General features: G+C 33.6%; 2 protein-coding genes across 2 annotated transcripts in view; both read left to right on the forward strand.

Moving 5' to 3' along the window:
* LOC139819874 (cytochrome P450 4C1-like) overlaps positions 1-11759 on the forward strand; it is a 169315-nt gene that overhangs the window by 136306 nt on the left and 21250 nt on the right. The window lies entirely within an intron of this gene.
* LOC139819876 (cytochrome P450 4C1-like) overlaps positions 6000-11759 on the forward strand; it is a 112079-nt gene continuing 106319 nt past the window's right edge. The window contains exon 1 of the mRNA XM_071789633.1: positions 6000-6129. The gene's annotated coding sequence lies outside the window, so the exon portion shown is untranslated. The remainder of the gene's footprint in view (positions 6130-11759) is intronic.

The raw sequence follows: 11759 nt of genomic DNA on the forward strand, positions 1-11759 counted from the left end.
TTAGATTTGTAATTTATAAACTTACACAAAAGGACAAATATCCTAGGTAAAAACGTCGTAATAACTACATTAAATAAAGATAGCCAGTTTGGTCGAATAGAAAATTATTTTATTGTTAACTCACAAGGGAACCTCGCGAAATGGAAAATTCTGATTTTAATATAACTTTCCACACATGTAGGGGGAGTAAAAAGATGAATTTAGATATTTTTTGTAGCTGCTCAAAAACGGTTTTAAGGGGTGAAACCACTGCTCATAGTAGAGCGATTTTTTGCCTTTCTCGATATATCTCGAAAAATATTTGAGATATCAAAAAATGTTTCAAATAAAAGTTTTATGGTAAAAACATCTCTATTTAATCACATTAATAAAATTTTGAAAAAAAATTTTTTGTTTAAAAAATTATTTTTAAAAAATATTATATTACTGTTGTTGAATAGAGGAGATTTTACCATAAAACTTTTATTTGAAACATTTTTTGATATCTCAAATACTTTTCGAAATATATCGAGAAAAGCAAAAAATCGCTCTACATATGAGGAGTGGTTTCACCCCTTAAAACCATTTTTGGGCAGCTACAAAAAATATCTAAATTCATCTTTTTACTCCCCCTACATGTGTGGAAAGTTATATTAAAATCAAAATTTTCCACTTCGCGAGGTTCCCTTGTCAGTATTCATTATAGTTAATACGTATTAATTATAATATATACTATTAATGTTATAATCTGAATTACACAATTCTTATACTATTAATACATATTAAGTAAGAAGTATTTAGCGCTGTCATCTACACGTTGTTATATCAATTTATTAGTTCTCTGCATGTACATATTAATAATAAACGCTGAAATATTAAAGTAAGAAATTGAGGGAAAATTTAACATCAGCGCGAGAGGGGAGACTCAAAAACTTAGCGTGCTCTGGGTATACTAAAATACATTCAAACTTATAAAATATACAATGTATCAAATAAAGGGCGCTTGCACAATCAACAACATGGCGGATGGTTGCCATAAAAATCAAAAGCACCGACAAAATGTACCTACTTAAGCGGGGAGCACACACTTCTGCACAACGCATAATGCGTAAGCATAAGAGAACTGATTGGTCTATTTTCTTATGCATATGTATATGGACCAATCAATTTTCTTATGCTTACGCATTATGCGTTGTGCAGAAGTGTGTGCTCCCCGCTTTACCTATACTTCTTACCTATACTGTGGTTATGTACTTGGCGTATTTTTTCTTTTATAAAGACTTTTTGTAAGGATTTTACTGTGTTTGGTGCATCGCCTTTGTACATATATTCCCCATTCAGCATGTAATATTTCAGAAACATTTTTGCAAAATTTCATTTGAAATATTATATCTTTCATTAATATTTCAAAAATATTTCACGACCGTTTCTACATCATTTTGGCAATGTTTCAATGTCCGCAATTATTTCAAATTCAACCATGCTGAAAGATTTCGGCAATATTTTGGTAATATTATGAAATATTTCTGAAATATATCTACGAAATATTGCAGAAACACCTCAAAGATATTTCAAATACATTTTACACTGAGAAAAATGTTTTATATTAGCAAACAAAATTTTGTTACTGATGCAAAGACTCCATGTGCGTATAGCCGCCGCGCATTTGTCCAAAGTCCGCTCTCTCAGCCGGTCACCCATCCAAGTAGTATACCGGCACCTTGTTGTTTGATATCGATGATTGAACAGGGTAGTGGTGATCCTCTAACTCTGACGCTTCTTTCTTTCTTATACTTGCTTATTTTGATGAGCATAAAGCTATCGCATAACAATATTAACAATACAGATATACGAATAAATCTTTTTTGCCAGTCAACGTTGAATATTATTTTATATTAAATATTATTATCTAAGTATTTTATATTTTATATTAAAAATGCCATAATTGACAAAATTTGGAATATCAGAAAATTCTTAATAAAACAGAAAAAATGCAATAAAATGCAATAATTATATAATAACTAGCTGGTTACCCGGGCTTCGCCCGGGAGTCATTTTTCTTGAAACGACTTCATTTGTGTTTCAATATTCTTATTGTGGACAAACATAAGGAGTGTGTCGGGTGGTTGATTTAGCCTAGGTCTACAATGTGAATCGTAAAGTCGTGAGTCGTAAGAATTGACCAATCACAATCGAATTTGAGGAGAATAATCGACTGTGATTGGTCAATTCTTACGACTCACGGCTTTACGACTCGCATTGTAGACCTAGTATTAAAGACGGTAGTTTAACTTTTCTGCATGAATAACACATTCTAGGTGCTTAAGTTTTAAACTTTTTTACTTGACAATGATCACATATTGCATCCATTTTTCCAATTATTACACTCGGATAAAATTGATATTCGTAATTTGAATCATAACTATAAATGCCTCTAATTTCAAATCGGACCGCATAAATGTTTTCGTGGATTAAACATGTCGTAACCGGTCTTTTTCTACTCGAGTTTCACACTATTGAGTCATTTCCGCTTTTCCGATATTCACTTACCGATCAGCGACAACATCCCTTGGTTTACCCAGGCGTTTTTTCGGGAATTTTGAGATTGCTCGCTCGCGATGTACACAGAACCTCGATTTTTCAATTAAAAAACCAAGGAATAAAATCGGTAATCACCGATTCTCACCAAATTCAATATAATAATATTCTATCCATAAAAAAAAAATTAGCTTGATATCTCAAAATTTGCAGAAATCAAAACAATTACATAGATTTTTTTAGACTGAAATCGGTAACCCCTTTATTAGGAAATTTTACTCCTGTTTTATATATAATTCTTTAAAATTTGGTCAATTATTTCCCGAAAAATTGGAAAAATTTCAGATACCGGTTCCAATAAAGATCGGTAACGAAAAAGTATACAGTTTATAGCACTCCCCGGGAAATTCTACCCCTGTTTTATATACTATTCTTTATAATACAATCACTTTAGGATTTGACCTCGGAAAAAATGTCAGCAAGATGAATTTTGGCACAGACCTTCGTTTTTGCATAAGATTGAAGGGGGAAAAAAGTTTACCATTATACAGTGGCCGCTAAGAAAAATAATTAAACAAATAAGGCTCAAATTTCGTTTTCTTACAAATATCTCGTTAAATATCGATTTTACAAAGAAAATACAAGAGTAGAAAATTAAAGAGTGGACAATTTTGAACAAAAAATGTTCTATAAGTTTTTTTCGTACGAGCAATACTTTTTACGTAATAAATTATGCAAGATATACGCGGCGCGGTGAATGTACGGAGCGCGCCGACAGACGCCAAGTGAATTTAAAGCGTCGCACGCGCGCACAAAAAATATCATAACTTTTGAACGAATCATCGTACAGAAATGAGCAAAGAATCGTTGAAAAGCTGAAACCTTCAGCTTTTTAATGCAATTTGTTTCGTTATTCTACGACAATTTTTGAAAATTCTACGATGGCTTAAACAAATTGTTACATGCAGTTTTAGCCTTTTTTTATAAAATCAGTCACAAGTAGGTTCCAAATTGTAAAAAAAAAACGCCTGCAGGATATTACAGTATATACTTCATACTTTGACCCTACCAGAGAAAAAAAATTACAAAAATTTTTTTTTTTTAAATCAAGCTATTGATATTTTCAGTAATCTTCAAATTTCTTTATGAAATGTTAAAATTAAAATCGTCATAACTTTGCGAAAAATTGCGCTAGAAAAGTTTTTGAAAAAGCGATTGATTATGGCACTCCCCGAGAAATTCTACCCTTGTTTTATATGTAATTCTTTAAAATTGGGTCAATTATTTCTTGAAAAATTGAAGAAATTAGAAAAACCGTTTTCCAAAAGATCGGTAACGAAGAACTATACACCCTATAGCACTCCCCGGAAAATTCTACCCCTACTTCATATATAATACTTTCAAAATTGGTCCAATAGTTTCTAAGATTACCCCGAACAACAGTACAAACTTTTCCCCTTTATATAATAGTAAAGATAAAGATAAATTTAATTTTTTATAAGTTCTAAAGTCTGTCAACAACTTTTCGGAAATATTACAAATGCAATGTTGTATGTAAAACATTCAAAAATATAACGCGTGCAACGTAAATGTAAATAATAGTTTTATCATGTATCAGAAATGTTTCTAAACCATTACATCTGGAATATTTCTTCTGCAATATTTTAGAAATTCACTGCCTGCAATGCAATTTTTCATTACCTACGCAATCTTTCAGAAATTTTCAGAAATATTTTAAATGCAATGTTGCGTTTGATATGTTATAGAAATATTATTCGTGCAATGCAAACGTAATATTAGTTTTATAATGTTTCAGAAATATTTCTGAAATATTGCATCTGCTACATTTTTTTGCAATATTACAGAAACTTACAAATATTGTAAACAACTTTGCAACAACAATGTAATATTATAAAAAACATGATGCAGGTACATTTCTGAAATATTTCAGATGCATAGTTACAAATAAAATGTTAACGAAATATTTCTGCACCATTTCCGAATATTTCAATATTTCAGCAACATAACATGCCGAGTGGGTCAGTTAGTTGTATCTTTGTCTTTTTTGTTACTTACAATTAGTCCGTTTTCTCAGCTTTGAATAGATTAGTGTTAAAATACATAAATTTGTGTAGTTTGTAAATAATTTTCTGTAGCTCAATTTGTTGAACATTTGTAGTGAAATATCGGTGGATCGCGAGGCAGTATCAATCGATAACTATATGTATAGACTCATTACCTCACCGATCGGTGCCGCTTTCGACGATACCTGATAGGCCGGTATTCATAGTCGATTCTTATATTTAAGACCGCCTTAAGTACAATCTTAAGATATATCATAAACCAATCACAGAACCGTATTAAGGTGGTCCTTTCGCGGACCCAGCTAGTCAAGTAACAGTCCGTCATGAAATAATTGAAAATGAACATTGCAACATCCCAATAATTATAATAATATAAAATATTATTTTACACGCACGATTTAATCGTATTTAATTATTCATTAATTAAAAAAACATCACAATAGTAGTGCGGTTGGACTCGATTTAGGTTAGGTCGGGCATGACAGTTCGTCAGCGTCACTCGGGTGCCCCTGCATCCCTTCTCCTTCTAACTTGCTGAGATAGAAGGAGAGGGGAGTGTGCTCGTGTGCGCTCGGGTGACGTTTCCGCCGAACGCAGCCACGAGTAAAGCAATATGCTATTGGATCCACTACTTATTTAATCTTATATATCAGAGCAAAACATTCGACAAGCCCTTATTTTCAAGGTACGTACGAAATCCGGAAACTTCAGGGAATATTTTAAGCCATGAATAATGTATTCATCTAATCGTTAAGTACATGTATTATTCGTTGAAAACCTTAGCCGTGGCGATTTGCATCATTCTATCTTTCTCGTTTATTAGATGTAAACAAGGATAGAATGACAATGGCACGCTCCGCGAACGCACATTTAGAATGACTTATTTCTTGTAAAATGTCGGTAACCTCACCTGATTTTTCGTACACATGCCCCTTATTACTGTATATTTAACATATATCAAATTTAGGTACCTATCTAATACTTGTTCTCACGAAAGGACTACCTTAACAACTTAAGAAATTACTTAAAGACGGTCTTGCAATAAGAACCGACTATGAATACCAGCCATACAGAAATTTATAGAGCATGTTACTCGTCCGCGTTACAATATAAGTGTACACAGTAAAAACACTGAACTTTTTTAGTGGTACTCGATTTCCAGTGCGCACGCATCGGTTTATCCTACCAGGAATATGGCGGCCTGTATGTATGACAATTCTTTCAATGAAGAAAGAAGGAGAAGAAAAACGCTCCAAAGCATTTGTAGCGTCACGTTGACCGTAGCCAAAGAGAAAGATACTTCTCCCCCTTTCTCAGTGTCACTACTGTATGTACTTATATTGTCGAGTCTGTGCGGACACATGCTTTTCAGCAGCTTGAGCAAAGCCGTAAGTGCGCGGAACTCACTCACTCACGGGAAGCCTTCGGGTTCACACATCTAATACACTCACTCCGAGACATCCTCATGTGAACATCGACTCATTTCCGAGACGTGCACGGGCCCACCATCACACTCTCTTGTACGGAGGTACACACCATCTTACACTCTCTCTTCAAGCCGCCTTCGACAGCATACACATTTGAAATCTTGCACGCTTATATGCTTGCTTAAACATCTGCACTGGCTAGAGCTTATCACGCATGCTTTGTTTAGATACAGAGGCGCGCACTGTGAGGTGAGTCACTTCATTATCAATCGCTAGCAAAGGAGCTTTTTACCCCCCTTATCACGGCCCTTCGAGTCTTTCGTTTATATTTTTGTAGAAATTTAAAATATTTCAGGAAATATATGTATATACGTTCCTTGCTAAAACAAATTGAAGCATCCCGAAAAATAATTCCAAAAACCGTAAAATTTAGGGTACAGATACCTCAAGCTAATGCCCCTGTGCACGCAACTCACATCTCTCATGCAGAAGTATCTTCGAGGTGTTGGCAACCTCTATTGGCTAGTCAGAATTTCAAGTTTTATTGAAATCCGGCGATTTATTCGGGATGGTTTAATTTTTTTTAGCAAAGAGTGTATATAAATCATACACTATGAAAAAAATATTTAAATCTAAAAAAATATTTATTTAAGTCGCTTCTAACAGCTTATTTATTTAATTATAATACACATATTTATTTAGAATTAGATATTTTTACTTAATTTAAATTAAAATATCTAATTCTAAATAAATATGTGTATTATATTAAGTAAATAAGCTATTAGGAGCCACCTAATAAATATTTTTTAGATCTAAATATTTTTTCTCAGTATACATGTACATGAATTTACTACTTATTTTATCTTATCTTCATCTAAACTAATATTGGTGTAACTCCGGTATTTAGGCCGCGCGGGGATTTTTGCCGCAGTCAGAAAAAGTAAAAAGAATAAAGATATTTGCTCGCAATCACTCTGTTATGTGCCTTTATGCCATATTAGTATTGTGTTGTAATTTCAGTTCTTTACTGTTAATGTTAACGAAACCGACTGAGTTGAATCGATTTCTCAATGTAATAGAGAAACCAGAGCTATTTGTCTACGGGGGCTATATGTGTCCACAGTACTGCTATCTGAGGTTTTAAGAAACAGACTGCTCTACTATTGCAACAAATAGTTAAAAAATCTCTATGTAAAGAGATTTAAAAGTTGTTTGTTTTTTCGCGATGCTTCTCGCAGACGCTACATACGTTAAAAAAAAGCGAAAATAATTATTCACATTTTTTGACGGTCGAAAAATTTGCTGTGCGATAATAGTTTAACTCAAATTAAGGTAAGCAATTCATAATAATTTATCAATTAATATATAGTTATCAGATGTGAGAAGCGTCAAATCTTAATTCCGGATCCTCCTTTCTAAAGGCATGTTAAATCGATACTCGCATCTCTCGAAGTCTTCTCGAAAGTCTCGAATTGCTTTGTTGGCTCTTTTCCGCGATGCTGATTGATTCTGTTGCTGCGCTAACTTCGTGAGCGGCTGTCATAGCATATTTTGACAGTTGTGTGTAATATTAATGCTAAATAGCGCGCGCGAAGCGCGCGTCTGTGATGTCTAGTAATCTAAAATGTGCAATATATTAAAAACTGAAAGTCGTGGTCGGGGCTATCTTTCCTATTTTTGATGGGGCAATGTGTCCACACTTTAATGACAGATTGTTTTTTTTTTTTAATAGATAATGGTGCGTAACTACAAAAGTAAGACTTTCTTTAAAACGAATAAAGTAGACATACCTAATAAAATTATTCTTAGAACGATTAAAAGAATAAAAATCGAGCGAGAATCTTTTTGCAACGTTAGACTTCGGAATAAATGTTCGAGCTCCCACTCACTACTGTAAAAAAGTGACTTACGAGCACCTACTTGATCCTGCGATTCAAGAATCGTCATCAAATTTTTGTTTTAAAAATACACGTTAAGTTAAATATATGAGTTTGTCTTAAATTATTGAGTATTTTCTATTTTAAACGCTGCTAAGGATAAAGTAAAGGCCCCAAATACAAAAAAAAAATTAAAGAATTGAAGGGACAAAAGAAACTCATCACATTGATTTTGCAACGGACTCAAAATCAGTTTGATGTCACTATATATAAAGAAAAGTTAGCTCCACGCAGGAATTCTGTCAAAAAATCTGCACAAAGCCTACTACTACTCTGACTTCAACGACTAGGTAGTTTTTTCAATATTATATATTAATAATAAATAATATTATAAATAAGTATGAAAATTAATATAAATTATGTTTTTTATTATGTGGATAGATAGCCCCTTGAATATGGAGAGAGCCCCGCATATGAGGTCATCTGTCTACGTTTGACTTGTCTACTTAAAAAATTCACTTCTTTAAAATGTTAAAAGATTAATAATTCTAATTATTTTTTTTTAATAACAAGGTTAAAAGGTTACACCATTAAAATGTTTAGCCAAATATCTTTATTAGTTTTTTAGTAAACTTGAAAAGAGCGTAAAGTGTAGACAAATATTATAGTCCCGGTTTCTCCTAAGTAGCGCGATCATATATTACGACCTATGTATAAAATTATTACTGTAGGGAATGTAAAAGGTTTAATAGTTATTTCATGATATATAAGTGTAGAGGGATAGTAAAGGATGGAATATATACAACAAGTACAAGTGCATAGCCTTGTATTCTTTGTTTAGCTTGATATCTTGTATATCCTTCCTGTAAGGGATATACGGCATTTTTAGCATGCGGGATTTATGCCATAATACAAACACTCTGTAAAAATCAAAATTTTCTATGTGTTCTTTTTCCTTCTTTTTTTTGGATCGTATAACAATAACCTTTAATGCATCTATTGCTCTTCTATTTTCTTTCTAAAATCTTTCAGTTTTATAATTTGTTTATCATTCTTACACCTTAATAAACTTTTTACACACATTTTATAACTTATTATGACATTTTACTGTCTTATTTATAAACATTATTATTTGTAATTTTTTATAACGCGTATATTCCACCCATCCCATCTCTATGGGATATATGGCAAAAATGCAAGGGTTTTTAAAAGCTTTTTAGTTAAATACAAAGAATAAATATTTCATATTTCTAATTTTTTTGTAGTAGTAGACAATATAAAGTTTTTATTGGTATAATTTATTTGCCTTAAACGTAGTAAATAGTACTCAATAAATTAAGTTTTCCTTAGGTGCGGCATATATACCGAAGTTACTCTAAATGCGTATGCAATATTATATGTTTATATATATCTATATATATATATATATATATATATATACTTGAGGATCTCTAACCTATGCGATTAATACATCACGTGATATATATCACTAAAGCCATCTAGCGAAAAAATAATGGATTACTTTTTCCCCAACCTAATATATATATATATATATATATCTCTGGCAAAAATATTTCTACAAAATTTAAAAAACTATAAAATATAATTGCCAGAATCTATTAAATTCTACATGAATTTAAGAAGTATTACAAAATCCTACATGAAAATGCTAGAATTGGAACACTTTTATAAATTTTTGTAGTATTCTACAAGTAAGCAGATGTTTTAATTTTTTAAGATTTTGTTTCTTTTTAAATTTTTAAAATTTGTAGATTTTTGTACTATTTTTTATAAATTGTAGTTTTTCATAAAATACTACTTGCAATAATTTCTTGATTTGAGAACATTGTAATTTGTGGTACTATTTCGTAGATATTTCTACACAAAAATAACCATTTCTACAAAAAATTAAATATTTTAACAAAAAAGTACAAATTTCTATTTCTAGTTAAATTTTGTAGTTATTCATAGAAATTTTTTCCGCCAGGGATATATATGATATTTTTAAAATATATTACCTCTCTCGTTACTTCTCTCTCTCTCTCTCTCTCTCTCTCTGTTTCTCTTTTAAGATAATTTCTCTTTCTCCCTTCTTTCTTATCCTCTTTTCTTAAATAGCCTGCGTTCGTTTATTCCCGAATTTATAATAACGTGTATTATAGGTTTTATTCCCAATAACTCCCAATGTGTATGCGCAGGCATAATTTGTATGTAATCTCAAATCTGACAAACAAACTTTACATATATGCATATGCAGCACATAATTAAATTATGCATTTAACGCACAAGCGAGATAACCAATTAGCGTCAAGGAATGTAAGCGTGCAAATGTGGTTGCTCTGATTGCATTGACCAGAGCGATATGAATGCGTCCTTGAGGGACAAACTGGCTTTGCGTAGGTGAGTGCAGCAAACGCGTGCTCGTATGACTACAGTCTGAACTCGCTGAGATATCGCAGAGAAAATTCACATTTTTGACATGTGAGAGACTTCGAGAGCTCAGTATTGACTGCATCAATCTTAATCATACTGATTGCAATCAAAAACTCGTATCAACATTTTATTAGAAAATTGTCATCAGATTTTCGATCGCAATTTTCTTTCTTGAGATATTTGATTTGGAAAATCGATCGGTCCAAAAACTTCGGATAAACTACTTGGTAGCGTCGTCTGCTAGCTCTCTTTTTCATGTACTTGGCGTCGCGACGCTACCGCGTTGCTTGATATTTGATGCATCATTTTTGTATTCGTAGTTCAAGTGAGAACTTAGCTGCAAGTTGTCTCGAGATATTACGAGATCTATTTCTGATAGTTCTCATTTTTTAGAAAAAAATATCGTATCAATTAAATATTGAGTCGGCGAAAATCATGTATCACTAAGTGTTATTCATAGGTGACTTGAAAAGAGATTGAGTTCATTAATAACATAATAATTATAAATACAGTCTCGATCTTTAGAGACTGTATTTATAATTATTATGTTACATTAATGAACTCAATCTCTTTTCAAGTCACCTATGAATAACACTTGAGTGCACAAAATTGCGTTTTATTTCTATAATCAAAACATAACTATTGAACCGTCTCGTTTCTAGAGGTTCAATAGTTGTGTTTTGATTAGATATAAAACGCAATTTTTTTTTAGTATCTTATTTGATACGCTCTTGAGACGAGATATGAGTAACGACTATAAGACGATTACGTACTCCCGGACAAGCCAACCCTTCAAACGTAGGGGCACGGTTTCCCGTAACGCACTCATGACTCACTATTGTACCTGTGGTGTTCCCCAGGTAGCAGGGTTCCTGCAGCGGGCGTGATCCACTCGGATTAGATCAGCCCAAACTGACAGGGTTGGGGTGCCATAACACCCCCCATTATAGGTAATGCGCAACATAAGCTTCATAGCGTGACCCACACTGGGCCCTCCATGCCGCTCACTCGGCTATGCAAATCCTCTGCCCCTACGAGTCCGACACCATCTGGTAGGGCACTGGTAGCCTCCCGGCGGGGCTCCCTACCCCCGTAGTACTCGTGTCGAGCGATCTTAGCTCACGTTTGACGAGTCGCCGTCGCTGGTGCCATGCCACCAGCTACCACGTAATCGCACAAGTCGCCCCGTACTATTAACGCGTCGCTCATCGGTTGCCCGGAGATCCGGGATTCGGCAGCAGTCGACGCGCCTTAGGAATATACGGCACGTGGTGCGCCATATACCCCGCTCGTATTGGGCACCTCCCACGCACGAGCACGCCGCGCTCGCCTCGCGAAACGCTACCCTGTTCAGTACTACCGGCTGCATCCGTTACCCAGCTGATAGGACCTGGGATTGGGCAGCAGCCCAGCAGTTTTAT

The sequence above is a fragment of the Temnothorax longispinosus genome, chromosome 10, assembly GCF_030848805.1.
Source record: "Temnothorax longispinosus isolate EJ_2023e chromosome 10, Tlon_JGU_v1, whole genome shotgun sequence".
NCBI lineage: Eukaryota > Metazoa > Arthropoda > Insecta > Hymenoptera > Formicidae > Temnothorax > Temnothorax longispinosus.